Source organism: Xiphophorus hellerii, chromosome 8 (assembly GCF_003331165.1).
Source record: "Xiphophorus hellerii strain 12219 chromosome 8, Xiphophorus_hellerii-4.1, whole genome shotgun sequence".
Taxonomy (NCBI): Eukaryota; Metazoa; Chordata; class Actinopteri; order Cyprinodontiformes; family Poeciliidae; genus Xiphophorus; species Xiphophorus hellerii.
The window spans coordinates 8965745-8982682 of NC_045679.1; positions in this window are offsets into that span (position 1 = coordinate 8965745).

Sequence of the window (16938 nt, forward strand, 5' to 3'; positions counted from 1 at the left end):
AGTGACAGCTTCCCTCTTCTCATAACAAATGTTTGTTTTCCCAACAAATGCAGGCCAAATTGGTAGGGAAGTATACATCACCTCCCAGTCGCACCAACCACCCCCACCCACCTCCCCGCCTCTGGCAAATGGCCCCTGAAGAGCTGCTCTTACAAGCACTGGAATGAAATACATAAGGCATTATTCATATGAGATCCCAGGGTTCAGAGGCACTTTGGGAGGAGTGTGGATAATTAACAAAGAAGTCAGGAGAACGTCTGATAGAATGATGGGAGTTCGCTAACCTCCCTGGAACGCTTGCAAGTTGATCAAAATGTTGCTCCCAGGCTTCTGATGAAATCCTCCAACTTTTGACATGTGTCTCTAATTTAATGCAACTACTGTGTCTTCTGGGTTGTATTAATGTGTGAGTTCTGACTTGCAGCGTCCTTCACAGACAGTCACCAGGCGATATCAGAGGACTTCTGTACCTTTATGTCGCTGGCAGGTCCCTGAGGTCCAGCGATCAGAGTCTGCTGCTGATTCCCCATAGAGAGATAAAAACAAAAGTGGCCAGGGTGTTCTGTTCGGTGGCCCCCAGACTCTGGAACGCTATTCCTCTGGACTTGAGATCGTTGGACTCTGAGGTCTCTTTCAAAAGTCAGACATAATATAGGATAAGAAAAGCATGGATAAGAAAAGCATGCAAACATTGTTTATTGTTCTTCAGATGTCACCACCCTGGTGTCCAAAGACGTCCAGGTTCCCAATAAATCTCTGAACAATGGCAGATAACTTAGCTTGAAGGCAATAAAATAAATCGTAATTTCAAAACATAAAAAAAAAAAACCTTTTCATCAGAGAGTGGTGCAGAAATTCTTTCTTAATCATAACAATATCCCAATAATTTGAAAGATAATTATACATACAAACAAAGTTCACGAACAACAATATAAAATAAATATGCGCTAAACTCACACAGAACAACTTTACCTTACAGGTTCCTTTGCTTCATGTATTGATTTTGCTTTTTAACATTTTTTCTTTCACTTCAATACAATTTCATTATTATCACAGCACTAGAAGAACAGATTTTTTACAACAACACTCTAGAAAAGATAAAGAGAGGGGTTGTTCTACGTGTTTCTCTTTTAATGAAACAAAAGTTTTATAAATATTCTTGAAAGATACCAATCAACAGGAAGGGAAAATATGGAAGAGAGGCTGAAAATATGGAAGAGAAGCTGATGCTGACATCTCATATTCCACATATTTGCTGGAAGCCGGATTACTTGTTTCTTTTAATAATGACTTTCTTTTTGCCACTGACCCTTACATGTTGGATTTGTGAAATTCACAGTAAATAATTATCTCATCAACAGATTCGCACACCAGAGCAGCAGATCTTCTGGGCTCCTTCAGAGTTATCGTGGATCTTCTTAATGTTTTCTAATTAATGCTCTCCTTGTTTTACCAAATTACCAAAAAAATAAATAAATAAATAACATGAAAAAACTTGAAGTCTAATGGGACAATTACTGTGTAGAAAAAAATCAACTTCACCTATTTGTTATTTGATATTCTGGGCATGACTCAATCCATTTCATATCTACAAAGGAACAGGAAAAAATAAAGGAAGGGGAAGAAACCTTCTCCCTTGGTCCTTCATATTCATAGCATTAATTTGAATGAAAAATGTTTGTGTAGAGACACTTTTCCATTTATCACAGCAGTGAACAGGAGGACTGCAATACATACAGATAGAGACAAAAAAAACATGGCAAAGCAAGTCTCAGTTGTACATCATATACCTGATTCAGCTGATATGATATGATTGATGGTATTAAGAATGGAAGCAATGGAAAATAATAATCATTCAATATCTGACAGGCAAACACACAAACAGCTCAATTCATCCTGAGTGGAGGGCAATCAAATGTTATGCTTCTCTCACAACCCCTCTCTCTGAGTGACCTTCATTTTCTTTGGTTTAGAATGACCTCAGGAATTTAAATGCACGGAAAAATGTTTCTGTGGTATTGGAGTATTCAAATAAAGAGGTATATAAGGGAATTGCTGAAGGTTAAAAACAAGCACGTACTGCGATCGGAGCAGAAGGCCTTCAGAATTTTTTAAAAAGGCGAAGAAAAGTTCACTCCCGATCATGAAAAAGGACTAACATCTTTCTTTACATCGTGAGATGCCAAACCTCTCATGGATATGCCACTCTATTTGATTAGAACTGATGTTTGTAGATCATGCAAACAACACTCTTATGTTGTGTCATGTTGCGCTAAACCCGGCTCTCCACATCTGGATGACCCTTTATTATCTCTGCTTTACTGCCTCCCTCTGTTGGTTTTTTATGTTCTGCAGACCCATCACTGTTCCAGTGCTCATAATGACTTCTTTCGTTTCATAATAGCTGGTCAACAGGTCAGAAAACATAAAAACCAAGCAGGAGGGATTGGTCTTCCTTTTAATGGCATACCGTATAGAAAAGGTGCATCTTTGTTAATGTAATGTCAATTAGAGGAACGTAATGGAAGTGGGTCTATGCGAGTCATTCGTGTCAGTCAAAGGTCAAATCTCAGTAGATGAGTATTTCTTTAATTTCCTCTCCTCTTTTTTTGCTGCTGGATTCTTGCAAATTCTTAAATAGATGTTTTTGGAGAGCTTGTATTTCTGGTTTATCGCAACAGACGCAGTTCATGCAGAGGTTAGCATGTTCATCTACTCATTTTGGGGGAGAGAACAGATTCAAATTATGCCAATAGAGGGAACAGACAAGGCTCCGGTTCCATCATGTCTGCTGTTAAAACAAAGAGCCTGGAACAAAAATGCAGAACTCTGGCTAATTAGTGCAAAGTAAATAAAATTAAACATGCAAAGTTTAGAAACAATATTTAAACTTGCTTGTTGGTGGCTCTTATCAAAAATCTTGTCTTTAAGATTAAAGTAAAACTCATAAAATCGTTTAATTTATTTGTTTATTGAGTTAGCTATGAGAAATCATGTATTGGATCTCTTTGCTACATTGTAACCACATTTTTTGATGTATTTTGCCAGATCTTTGTGTGACAGACCAACACAAAGTATTGCATAATAAAAATAAAACAACATGATTTTGAAAGGAGTCTGTAATCTAACTACAGCTCCAATTCTTTAGAGATATATTTTCTACTTTTTGCAAATAGAAAATTTACAAAATTGTCTATTTTTGCAAATAGAAATATGAGCAGCTCATTGTGGTTCAGACTGGGATCTTTCTCTGATTTATGCAGTTACCTGTGCTCTGTGTGTAAAGTTAAAAACATCTGCACACATGGGGTCAGGGATGTGAAGTGTTATCGGTCAAAATGACAGATGGCCTTTAGATTTCTCCGTCACCATTTTGAAAAACATAGAAACTCAGAAAATATTTGGTCAATGCGACCCCTGTTCGATAGTGACGCAAAGGAGATTCTTTGTAGGATTTAGATTGGAACTTTGACTGGGCCACACAAACACACAATATCGTTTAATGTAAAGCATCTCATTATACCTTCGTCTAGAGTCAACTTGCTGGAAGATGAAGGTCTTAAATCTTTTGTAGCTTCAAACTGGTTTTCTTTTAGGATCGTCCTGCATTCAGGTCTAACCATCTCCTCATCAAGCTGCTGGAATAGAACGCTAAAGCGGTGGGTCGTGTTAGTTTGCCAGCAGATAGAGTTTTGCTTGTAAGTAAGAAAAAAAAATAATCAGAAGACTTTTCACTTGTTTGCTGTGTCTTCTGGTGGCTTGTAGAAAACAATAAACAAATTCTTTTGGCTTTCTTTATAGAATAGATTTTGTTTTGCCATATTTCTAGAGTGCATGGCTCATAGAGGGACAACTATGTACCGCATAGTCCTTCCACAAACATGTGGAAGGAAAATGCATCGTTTTCCTTCCACTTTATGATTATATACTACTCGTGTTGGTTTACTTCTTAAAATTCCCTTCAAATAAATGTAAGTTTGTGGTTGTAAGACAACACATGAACAGGTCAAGCAGAATACTTGAGCAAGCGGCTCTTTCCCTTTCTTTCGCCGTCGTTTTATTTCCCTCACCCCTCCTCCACCGCATTCTGTCCGGCACACATGTGGTTTATGTGCTGATGGTGTGCAGACATCTCCGTGCAGCAGGAGGAGGCGTGTGGCGGAGGTGGGGGTACAAATCCCACTCGACTTAAATAACCAAATAAGTGGAATTTCTAAAAACAATGGTTTCCTGACTTGTCCACGACCCTTCACCTTATCATTCTGGGGTCACGGGGCCCTAAACTTGAACCCTGCTTACTTCAGAGCATTTGGCTCGCTGCCACCTCAGGTTAACCCCACATCCTGCAGCCTGCCGTAAGAGTTACAGGCCTGTCAGTCGTACAGCTGAGATAAGGCCTCCCACAGTACGGCTATTGCGTTTTATTTCCTCTCATTCCCTTCTTCTGATGTCTGGTCTGGCTTTCAAACACATGTGACATTATGTTGCATGAACTGAAATGGTTTGTTTTAAAACGTGCAGACTGAAAGTCCAACATGTGTGGGTAATTTTGCTCGGGGTTTAGCAGTTGATTGATGAGGAAAGCAGACACTTTATGCTTCCTTGAAAATCCAAGCAAACCAAGGTAATACATTTTGTAAGATTCTGCCACAGTCCATGTAATGTAAACATTTCTAATCTAAAATAAATATCAACACTAATCATGAGGAATTTACCTGCCTGGGTTTTAAACTTAGTAAAACTCAAATCAACTAAGCAGCCGGTTGCCTCAGAGAGCAATTAGCAAACAGAGTCCTACGGTCAGGGATGAAGTTGTGGAAATGTTGAAAGGCTGGGTTAATAAACAATGTCTCAAACTTTGGACATTATTTGTTCAGTTCACATTTCCAAAATGGGAACACTGACAGAAAACTAACCCTAAACAGATGATCTCCATAGTAAAGCTAGGTAGTGACAGCATTATGTTGGGGGAATGCTTTTGTTCAGCAGGGACATTGAAGCTGGTCAGAGTTAATAATTCCAAGAAAACCTGTTAGAATTTGCAAACAACTTGAGGCAAAGTTTTACCTTCTAACAGGTCAAGAAAACAAGATTTTTTTTTGATGCTCCATTTGATATGCTTCATATTTGTTCAATAGCTTTCTTCCCACTCATGCAGAAAGTGTCTTTTAAGAGCCACATTCAAAGAACCAATGAACTGCTTTGTATCTTTGCATTTAGTAAAATGTGTTGGATTGTTTTGGTGTGGTATAGCGTACATTTTTAACCGAATCTTCACATGAATATGTTTTTTTTTGTTTCCATGGTAACAACTGTTTTGATCAGGTATCCAATGAAGAGTAGAATAATAGTGTCTCAGTGGGATCTCCTTTGTTTAATACAGACAACAAAATACACAAATAATAAATATGAGAGGCCAGATTCATGCCTCCTCTCTGTGATGTACCAGTGCTAAAAAGCAGAGCACTGTGCATCCAACGTGTAATCAAAAACAAACTCAATTTATATGTTAAGTGGTCAGATGACTGACTCTCTCTCTGATTTTAGAGAAATCAGTTAACCTAACAGTCGTGTTATAGACAGCAGGAGGAAGCCGGAGTACCCAGAGTGAACCCACGTATGCATGAGGAGAACATACAAACTCCAAACAAAAAATACCCCGAGGTGGGATTAGAACCTAAGACTTTATTGCTGCAAGGCAACAATGCAGCCAACTATGACCAACTTTTAATCATTCTTCATAAGTTTTTTATAGAAATGAGGTTGGGACTATTCCAGAGGCTCAACGTTAGCCTGATTTATCTTGATTCATCAGCTCCATGTTAGCACATCAGCTCCACACCATAGCATCCACAATGTCTCACTTTAGGTTTGTAAGCCTCATCTTGACTCCTCCAAGAATACTTTTTTATGTCGTGACTAAACAGATGGATTTTATTTTGGGGCATTAGAGCAAACAGGAGTGAATAAAAATGCAACCATGTGATGTAGGTTTTTAGTTTTAAAAAAAGATGAAGAAAATCATGTTATTAACTTAAGTTTCACAATTATCGTCAACCAAATTATTTCACTGCAACATTAGTTCAGACACTGAAGCAAAACACAGATAATACATCACATTTCTGCTAAAGAAAACCCAGTTTCCCTCTCCTCTACCATCTCTGTGAATGAAACAAAGAGGGGTTTGTGCATGAAGCTGCTTCACCGCCAAAGACAATAGAATGTGGAAGCTCTACCTGTCGACAAACTTCTTGGCGTGTGTAAATGTGCTTGGAACAGTTCAGGTAATATGATTAATGCATCTGTGGGCCTAACTGACTTTAATTAAAGGGCAAACACTGTAACGGGAATCTGGCTTGCGGGAACGTTGTTGAGAGAAAATCAAAGGGTTGGAACGACTCAGTGATGCAATCTGCGTGCAAAGAATGGTCCTACTGTACACTTTTTGGAGGGCATGAATTCACATGTTTCCCCACTCCGCACATTCATTCATCACACAAACTGGCTTCTGATTAACCTGTAAATCACAGATATATTGTCCAGATCTCAGGGCATCATCCTGTGTTTAGCGTAAGCAACTGTTCTTTCTAAGGAGATAGACCTGCTGTCTGTCCAATGTTCCTTCGAGCAAGAAAAACTACTCGTTAGAGCATGCTTAGGGTTTTAACAGGAAAGATTCACACTTACAAAGTAACATGCAGGCATACAATGGAGAGTGCAGAAAAAAACCCTGTAAAGCGCAGTGCTGGGAATCTTAACCAAGATTTGTTTGACAGAGTTAACTTGGCAGGAGAGAATATTGCCTTGGAGTGAAAATGCTCCCCTGCGTCACAACATTTACCTCAAGCCATCATCAGGAAGACGAAGGCACAAAAGCAGGCAGTGTATGTCACTGTACAGGCTGTGCCCTGCTTTGTCACTTAAGACTACTAAAACAGGCAGTTGTGACAGTTGATGGGAAACACAGTGCAGCTAAGTGCACTGGAAACCTCCTAATATCCCGTCTTATGGTTTTCGCCCAGTTTCTGCAGCAGTGTTGAGCTGTCAGTAGTAAGTGTGGCGCCACAGGCTCACAGTCAGACGGCAACATTTGGGGAGCCTGTGTTGGAGAAGGGGCCGCATGGGAGGCTGGACAACAGTGTATGAGTGTATTAATACAAGCTTATAGAGCTGCTCTTATGATACAGTGCTGTGAATGGAAAACATGAATGTTTTCTGCTGCAATAATTTAGACTTTTACTAAATGGTTATGAGGATTTACATGATTGACATTCTGGTTGAAATGTTTCCAGCAGTCAGGTTTTACATAACATGTAACCTTTAAAAGATTTGATCTATTCATCAGTTCCATTTGTTCTCATACATTGTAGCTGCCTTTCCATTATGCAAATCATTGTCAATATTCCACAAATTACAAAAACCCCCCCCACAATTTTTCAATTGCAGTGTTTATTAAATAAGAAGCACAATTAAAATCACACACGATAAGTTTACTCACATAAAAAAAAACCAAAAACATGTGATCATGTGACTCGTCAGATACAAAAAAAAAAGTGTTTGCAGTTTTGCTAAATAAACCAATTTCAATAAGGACAGAACACCATGTCATCCATGTCTTAGACATTTGTTAGTGTCTCTTACCAGAGAATGATTAATGCTTTGTGCTGTTTTGTCTTGATGCAGGTTAATGCAACAGAATGCCTTTTTCAGAGTTAATGTAAGAAAAAAAATCTCATTAATATTTCAATTCATATCAATTGAACATGTACGATAGATTTTCTTTTCTTTTACTTCATCAATGATTGTCAGAATTCAGACTAAGTCTGGCATAAAAGCATACCGAAAGAATGACAAGAAGAACTCACCTCTACTTGTGTGGACCACATAGACTCAATGGAATACTACAAATTAACTATCAAAATATTAGATTTCTAAACAAAACGTGTCACATTTAATAGCTTTTAATTTGATTTCACAAAGGATTTAACCTTCAAAACTAAAAATCCTAACGTCTAACCTTGGCAAAGAGAGCCATCTTTTAAGCATACATAGCATATTTTGAGTTTTTGTTCATGGGGGTGAAAGGTTACAAACAAGGCTGTAGAGATGGAGTTTATAATGCAAATAAAAAAAGTATTTTCATATTAAAAAAATAAACAGGAGAAATAAGTTTGAGTAGTTTTTTTCTATCAAGATTAACAGTTGTCTACAAAATTATTGCCACACAATATTTGACAACACATTAAATTGGGCTGCCAATGTGCAAAAATGTTTTTGAAAGTAATAAGTAGAAATGTAATTTATGGTAAATGCAATGCAGCACATCATTATTTTACCATCTAATAAAAAATTAGCAGCCAATGAAGAAATCTTCCAGATTTGTATTCTTGGCAATTTAATCTAAAAAAGACAAAACAGGTTTTTTTTCTGTTCCTTCTTTTTAGGTCTAGGGAAGTTCAGAAATTAAAAATTAAAAAGTTTCAATTATTGACATTTAAATTATACCAGGCATAAATGTCATAATTTTATCCAATCCACCTCATGTGCCTTCTCTTTCCAACAAAAGCAATAAAATACTGTTTGAAATGTGTTTGTTTAATTTCACAAAATAAGTTAATTGTATTTTATTTTCATTTTGAGTAAATGAAAATGTCCACAGTTGTTCTTTTAGGCCCTATCTGGCTGAGGCAGGGCACAAATCTAAATTTTAATGACTCACTTGAAGAAAGGATAAACACCACTCAGCGTAATTATTGTGCAGAACTCACAGATTAAAATGAACACTGACGACCGAATGTCTAAGATGATACAATTCCGCCCTCTTGTGGAAGAATAATTCAGTAATAAAATTGATAGTTGGACATATTCTGAGTATTTCTACCTCTAAGCATGTTTACTCACTTAAACTACTAGTGAGATAAAATGAGTTTTTAATCCCTCGCTGAATTCTTCTTTTGTTTCTCAGAGTTCCTGCTTCCTTCCATGTAACCTCTCTGTTTCCTTCCTTTCAGTATGATGTCGCCGGCATCCTGTCTGCTAATGGTCAAACAGGATTTATAATTAGGTTGCACTCCAGTTTGTAAAGAGAGCATACTCTTAAGAGATTGGGTAAATTCTGGAAACGATTGTTTATGTTGTAACTTACTTAGTGCTATCAGAGTAAAGCAGCAGAATCTAAGGGTTCACGACCTTTTTCTGAATCTGCTTTGTGGAAAACTAGATATTTTTCCCTCCATTTCAAAATATCTCAAAAAACAAGACCCAACAAAGCTCCTCAGCTGCAGCTACTTATCACAGACAAATCCAGGAGATGGGAGAAAGAACAGAACTGCTATTAATTAATAAAATCAAATATCTGATATTTCATACTGATATATAATCTTGCATTTTAATCCCAGGGAAAAGAGAAATAACACTGTTTTTTGCTGATGAAGACAAATCATTACTCTTAATTTTCACAAAATTCACTCACTTTTTCTCTCCTTCATATTTAGTCGTGCTAACAAAGGTTTCCAGACACATTTTAGCCAATTTCCACTAGAAACTACTACTGCTCTCTATATTTTCTCTTTATATATATATTAGATATGTGTGTGGGTGTGTGTGTGTGTGTGTGTCTTCATGTTCCAATCAGGCTCATTTTCTAGACTGACGGTGCCTTTTAAAATAACCTTTAAGCTGGTATTTAACACACTTTTCAATAGGTCATTTTTTCTGTATTAGGAATATAACATTCAAATTTTAAATGACGTCTTTAGAAAATTAATTAGAAAAATTATCATAATTAAGAGGGATAAACGCTTTAAAGCATAATGTGTTTCACTGAGTGAATTAAGTGACAAGAATAAATAAAGTTTTTAATAATACTATAATTCGTCGAATAGGTCCCAACTTGAATTTGATGCAGAATCTGACGGAAGCTAAAGATTAATATATTGGCAAGAAAGCTTAGAAACCTGTGGGATGTGAACTCAATTTACCTAGATTTTTTATGCTCTAATTTTTATTTGTCCTAGATTTTAAGCAGAAAATGGTCTTAAAAAGGTCAGAAAAGTCATAGATTTAACACTCTGCACCTTGCAGAGTACCTGCACGTACACTACTATTTCTAATGTGTGAACCCAGAGATAGATACCAGGGCTTTTTTTTAAACACATTGTTAGATTCTAATTTATTCACATTAAGAAAAACAAAATTAAAACATCTTTTTCTTTTCAAATATTCCTCTTGTTCCTCTTCTCTTTTATCATGAATCATTCTCATATTTAAATTTGCTAAGTGTGTGTCAGGCAGACATCTGGCATTAGAATAATTTAGTGCAGTTATTACAAATTGTGCTTTTAGCTCAATGCATGATGTTCAATTCCTTCCCTTTGCCATGTATGTTTAATGTCCCTCCAATCTAATTATACCTATCTTACAGCAAACATTTTGCACTGAAATCCTATTAAAAGCACAGGTGTATTGCTCAGGATTTCATTGAGAGAATTACTTGCTTTGCACACATTACAAGCGAATGAGCGACTCCTGCCTAAAAAGCTTGTATACACTTTGCTTTTCATTCCCATAGAAAGTCCTCCTGGATGTGTAATTCTGTGTCTTCAGATGTAACTTCACTCATTTAGTTATATATTTTTTCTCCCCATTAATGCATTACAAAAAATTGACTGATGTTTCATGCTACTTGACAGATGATAAATGTATCAGTTTTATAGTCATATTTGTTGTATTTCATTCACATACTGTTAGTTAAAGTAAGCCCTGCCTTTTAATCCCTGATATAAGAATACTAAAAAAAGATATTGGCTGATAAATCAGTCAACAGTAACAGCAGGTGGCAGTGTTGTTCAGTCTTTGTTGCAACAATAGGGAGGACTGAAAACCTTCTGCCAGCCAGTAGATGGCAGTCTAGCCTCGTCACAACTCTACCTGGCTCAGTTTGAACACATTCCCAAGGATAAAGAGAACTCCAGCATCAAACTCATGGAGAAGGGACGATGGCATCAGGAGAACGATGTCCTGACCGGAGATGGCAGTCTTGCCTCGGTGTTGGTTCAGAGTGGTGTAGGCGGGGGGTCGGGGTGGAGAGGGAGCTGTTGGTGAGACGAATGACTGGAAAACGGTGAGTCGGAGGGATAAAATGGGAGTGGAGGTTGGAGGTTGCACAGAGAGGAAGGCTGTGTGAGCGACAGAGATTAAAGGGGCCGGGACACACGAGACGAGGGGGATATAGCCGCAGAGGACCGCTTTCATACAGATGAGGATGCAGTGAGGGATGTGTGGGGGGATATTTGTCTGCTCCCGCCACGGCCTTGGAGCACTTTATTCTCGAGATTACACAGGAATTCAATTTAATTGCGCCATTAATGTCTTTTGATTACATTTTGGTTGGCGCACAATCATGCCCATAAAACCTCTGAGCTCTCTCTTCCACGTGGCACATGACTGCAAATGTGACAAATAGCAACTGTGTCCTCCTCAGCCCACTTGCTTTTTGGCTTTGCTTCCTCTTCATCCACTTTCGTGCAAAAATAATGCATACCCTATTGTGGACATTATGTGCAAAATGACAATAACAAGAAGCTAAAAGCAATCATAACTTGCTCAGCTTGTCTTCATGATGTGACTCGCATGAATTACTGTGCCGCTGGCATCTATTTCCTATCCAGGAATGCTGCATACTGGCAGTATTGTGCAATTAACCAAATGACCCCTTAATCATGTCATCTTGCTGTCTGCATATCACCGACAGAAACAGGCAAAATCTGACTGCTCATTTCAACCCATAACCCAAAGCAAAATATAATGGAAACCTAATGAAGTGTATTAAATGTCCCAATATTCTGTTCTCTTATGCCGGGGTGCCAGCTACTAAAACTGAGGTAGCATTGTGTTCAGCTCTCTGAAAAAAAAAACAGCAGCAACAACAACATAACACAGACAGCTTCATCAGTAGCTTCCCAGAGCTGCCAATGAATCTTCATGAAGCGAGCGCGAGCTGCTGTTCCCACATTCGAAGCAAAGTTTAACAATGGAAATAAGTGCACAGTGAAACAAGAAGTAGACTTCCAGTTTGTGTGCACCGTGTCCTAAAGCTGGTCATTAATTTTCATTAAATGCTGTCAGTAAGGACCATTAACCAGGCTGGAGAATAATCACCTCTCCGGAGTGCTGACCTGTTTATGGCACAGGTAAGGGTTAATAGAAGCCGACCACCTTTGTTACACAACAGCCACGCTGCAGACACCACCGCAGGAATTCACTAATTATTCACTTTCGTTCAGAACAATCCACTTTGCATCATCGACATGGAGCTGGGAAACACTTTACTGAAAGTGCAAACAATTATGCACACTAATTTCTGTGTACACGTGTGATGACATAATGAATGCAGCGGCGCTCTGGAGGGGGATTTTTTTTTTTTTTTTTTTTGCTTATCATGCTGAAGTTCCACTAATCAAAGGCTCTTCAGAAAAGGGAAGATAATCATCAGCAGCTCAATTCCCACAAGTGATTAAATATTGCATGGTTCTCTTTAATTCATAATATATGAAACAGACAAAAAGGTCAGACCCACAACTCACTGAAAGGAACCATATAGAAGAGCTTCTGTAGGTAAAGGTAAAATAAACCTAATTAAGAAAGTGAAACAATGTTGAATAATTGATGTATTATGAAAAATGATTCTCTGCTGTCACCTAGTAAAGCCTTATGAATCTAAATGCTAAATCTCATTTACTGCACCTTGATCTCTTGCAGCAGCAGGTTTCTGCTTTAACACCCATGTATACTGTATATATATATCAACACCTTTCTGGATCCAAAAGGAAGAATAAAAAGTTAGCAACTTTAGATTCTTGTCTCACACCCAGCGTGGGTTTGACAGTCACTTTGACACAGGCTTTTGATAAAGGGCTGAAACGTACAAGCTAACCTTTTACAGTCTTTATTTAAAATGTAGGCTTTCCATTAAGGAGGTTTTGTATAAGAAAAAACTATACAATCACCTCTGCATCTGAAGCCAACAATTTTTCTACCAGCCTTTGTAAATTCAGAGTAGAACTTTGCATTGTCTCAAAGAATTTCAGCAAAAATCTTGAAAATGTTTGACACAAAATCCCTTTCAGGCCACAATAAGTTGCAATTTTATCCTGGCATCAAATAAAGATGCAGCTGGAGGGTCATGTTACTACTGCCACAGGATGCATCATCCAAGCCAGATCCACTTCTCAGTGACAGAAATGCAGCATTTCAAGTCCACAGCAAAATTCGGTTACAACATCTGAAAAGAGAAAGGTAGTGAATACATATAGAGCCTTAGTGACTAGCAGTTCCCCACAGGGATCTGAATCAATAGGATCTAATTCTGTGATAACAATGGCAGAGCTTCAACCATTTTGGGGAAACATTTATTCAATTTGGCACTTGTGTTTCACATGAAACATTTCTGGACCCTGGATAAACAGCGTTCTGTGTAAATAACAGACTTTTGTGAAAACACCATTAAATGCAAATGTGTAGAGGGCATAAAGGTTCCTACAATGCATTACAAATGAAAAGGATGCAATTTCGATGAAAGCATGAAGCTGCCACCAGGAAAATATCATACATGATATGAAAACTTCAATGTTTTAACTTTTCTTTTCATGTTCGAATAGCATAATTGCACATTATTACAATAAATATGAATATTCATCACATAACAAAAAAAACACCATTCCACATTCTTACGTATTATATTGAAGTGATGTGATAATATATTCTAAAAACATGAACAGTGTATCACTTGGACAATCAAGTTGACATTAAAACACAATGTCTTCCATTGTTAGATGAGAAATTATGTCTACTTTAAAACATAATGAAGTTGATGACGGTGCAGATAAGCGACAGAAAATGTCTACAGGAAATGAATAAGATCTATTTCATGTTTTGATTGAGCCATGGAGGGACTTTGCTGTTTTTCAGAAGCTTCGGTGATGCTTTGATAACCACAGTTGCACTGAGAATGAACTTAAACTACATCGGAGCTGAACAGGAGGAGGAATAAGTCTGATTTCTCATTATGTCTAGATGTGCAAAGCTGGCAGAGACACACCTTAAATATCTTGCTGCTGTAACTGCCGTGACAGTTGGTTCCATAAAAATTGACTCAGGAACTGATTACAAATGCATGCCACATCTTTCAAATATTCACTTGTAAAATTATATTGAGAAGCATGGATGGTTTTCCTTTCATTTTATAATTTTGCTAGACTTTTAATTGGTTCCTTACCAGAGCTTTTAAGGAATGGCATTGCTCCTGTAACTATGCGAGGTGTAAATCAGGTATATATTTATAAGTCTACAAAATCCGAATACAATTTTTTTGGCCCTCATTGAAACAACTATTTGAAGATTAGAATATTTGTTCTCAAAAGTTACTTTCTTTGGTATTAAGTCATAAAAACATTTCAAATTTGCAAACAAGTTAATAGAGCAGCAGCCAAGTTAATAGAATGTACACAAGTACCTGTGCCTGTCCATGTTTACCTTCTCTTACAGAGTCTTTCGCTGATGACAGTGCAGTCATCTCAAGCATCATGCAAACAATGTGTGGCACAACTCATGAACAGCATTATCAAGCAAGGAGAAGTCTGCCATCACCACAAACAAGCTATCATTACCAGCAATCAGCTCGTTTCTCCGAAAAACCTAAGGGCTAATTAGAATAATAGCCCACTTAAAGATCAGGATCTTTATAGTTGCACAAAGTCTGTGACAGGCTAAATGTGAAGGATTATGTTTGCTACTTTCTTCTCACTGTTCTGTGCGTGGATTCTGCTATGTGTACGTCATGCTCTCCGTATCATTTGGTGAGGGCTGGAAAAAAGGGATTTAGGATTAGACCATCTAAATCTGTTCCAAATCTGCCATATGGAGGCTATGTCTATCCATTATCCATCAATGTGTCAAACTGTGTGCAAGGGAGCAGCTGTCTATAGAAGGCCAGCCAATTGGTTTGATACAGGTGAAAAGTGATGTATGATTGCCTTAGCAAACCTATCAGTCAGTCTGCCAGAGGGCTTCGGCCAAGGGACACTGCAGCCACATCAGACCTTGATCCCTCCCCCCCTCCAATCTCTGAGGGTTTCACCTCACTGTTACTATCTTGATCTGGAATCCTTCCCCCACCTCTCCCATGTGGCCTCCCTGGCCTCAGTCCTTCTCTGAGCAAACCAATAAAGATACGCTAAGCAAGCTGAGGAGTCATGTCGCGCGAGCATTCACCAACAGTGGCAAACAGAAAAATGTGCCTGAAATACGTTTTTGTCTTCTGGGAGACAAAAAAGAGCAAAAAACACAAAGGACTGGCACCTGTTGGAGAGCATAAAGCGACCTTTGTAAAAATCTCATTAGACCACATGGGGCTGCGTAGATCCTCATTGTGTGTCAGCATGGGCGATCATGAGAAAAGGACAAAATTAAACCGGCATAAGAACACACTGCACATGAATTTATAATTGCATATGATACAAGAACCTTAGATCTGTGAACTTTATTCATTATACAGCACCTTGCACAAGTATTCATTATGCATCAGTTTACATTTCGTCAAGTTGCAATCACAACATTTAACGTGTTGTACCGAGATTTTTGTGCCAGTGATGGGCACCAACACAATACCCATCATTGCAAAGTGGAACGAAAATAACACTTTCTGCATATAATAAATAAATAGTGGTGTGTATTTATATTCACCTTCCACGAGTCGATATTTGTGGAACCACCTGTTGCGTCTCTAAAAGGTTCAAAGATTTAGAGACTGGAAATTCTGCTGATTCTTCTTAGCAAAATATTTCAAGCTCAGTCATTGGTTGGAGAGCTTTTCTTTAGAGCTTGTCAAACATTTTCAATGAATTAATGTGTGGTTGGGCCATTCTAAGTCATGCTTTCACCATTACATTGTATCTCTGGTTGTATACTTCAGTCTAAAGACTTTTGCAGACTTTTACAGGCTTCCCCTGTCCTGCCAAAGGAAATGACATTTAATTAATGGTGTGATAGATTTTATTTAGAGGTGTCAAATACATGCACACACAATTTTGCATTCTCATTTTTGTAATGAAATTTAAAAAGAAATAATATATCCTGTTACTTCAACTTCCTAACCATGTGTTACTTTGTGCTGGTCCATCATATAAAACCCCAATAAAACACACAGAAAATTGAGGTCATAATGTGACAAAATCAACTGTGATTTAATCTAATTAGGCAGGACATGTTGTTTCAATTATTCAAATAGTGATAAAGGTTTGTTTCGCCTGTAAACTGTCTTTTTAAATTTACTTTACTTTAATATACACCTCACTCATTGAGGTTCAACAGTGATAGAAGTTTTCTTTGCTTATAGTCAGTGATTATTGAATAAATCAGTAAACTCTCAACTTACAAATGCAAGAAACTTCATGGGCCTGTGTTTGCAACAATTAAATATGGTCATATTGATTATGTTAGCTTATAGGAAATCAAGGACACATGTTTTCATTTGTTAAAAAAAACAATATAGAGTTGTTATTCTTATCAATATGTCTGAAGGTGGAATTATTCTAAAGAAGGACAACTCTGACTTTGTGCAAATATATTAGATATTTAGAAAACTACATTTCCTGGCTGTTCTTTTTAGAACTGATTGTTAACATGGAATAAAGTCAGTGTAGTTTATTAAACATACAAGACATGGTTTCAATTAAATAAAACAATCACCAAGGCATTATTCAAATGTCTTTTGCTCTGTTGGGTTTCAGTGCAACAATATAAATCTTCTTTTACATATTTTATTGAGACTGTTATTTTTTTTCCCCCAATATTAACACTCATTGAGGTTGAATGCATTAGCAGTCTCAGCTTAAGAGTTTTACCATGGCATAAATCAGGGTCATAACTCAGTTTTATATT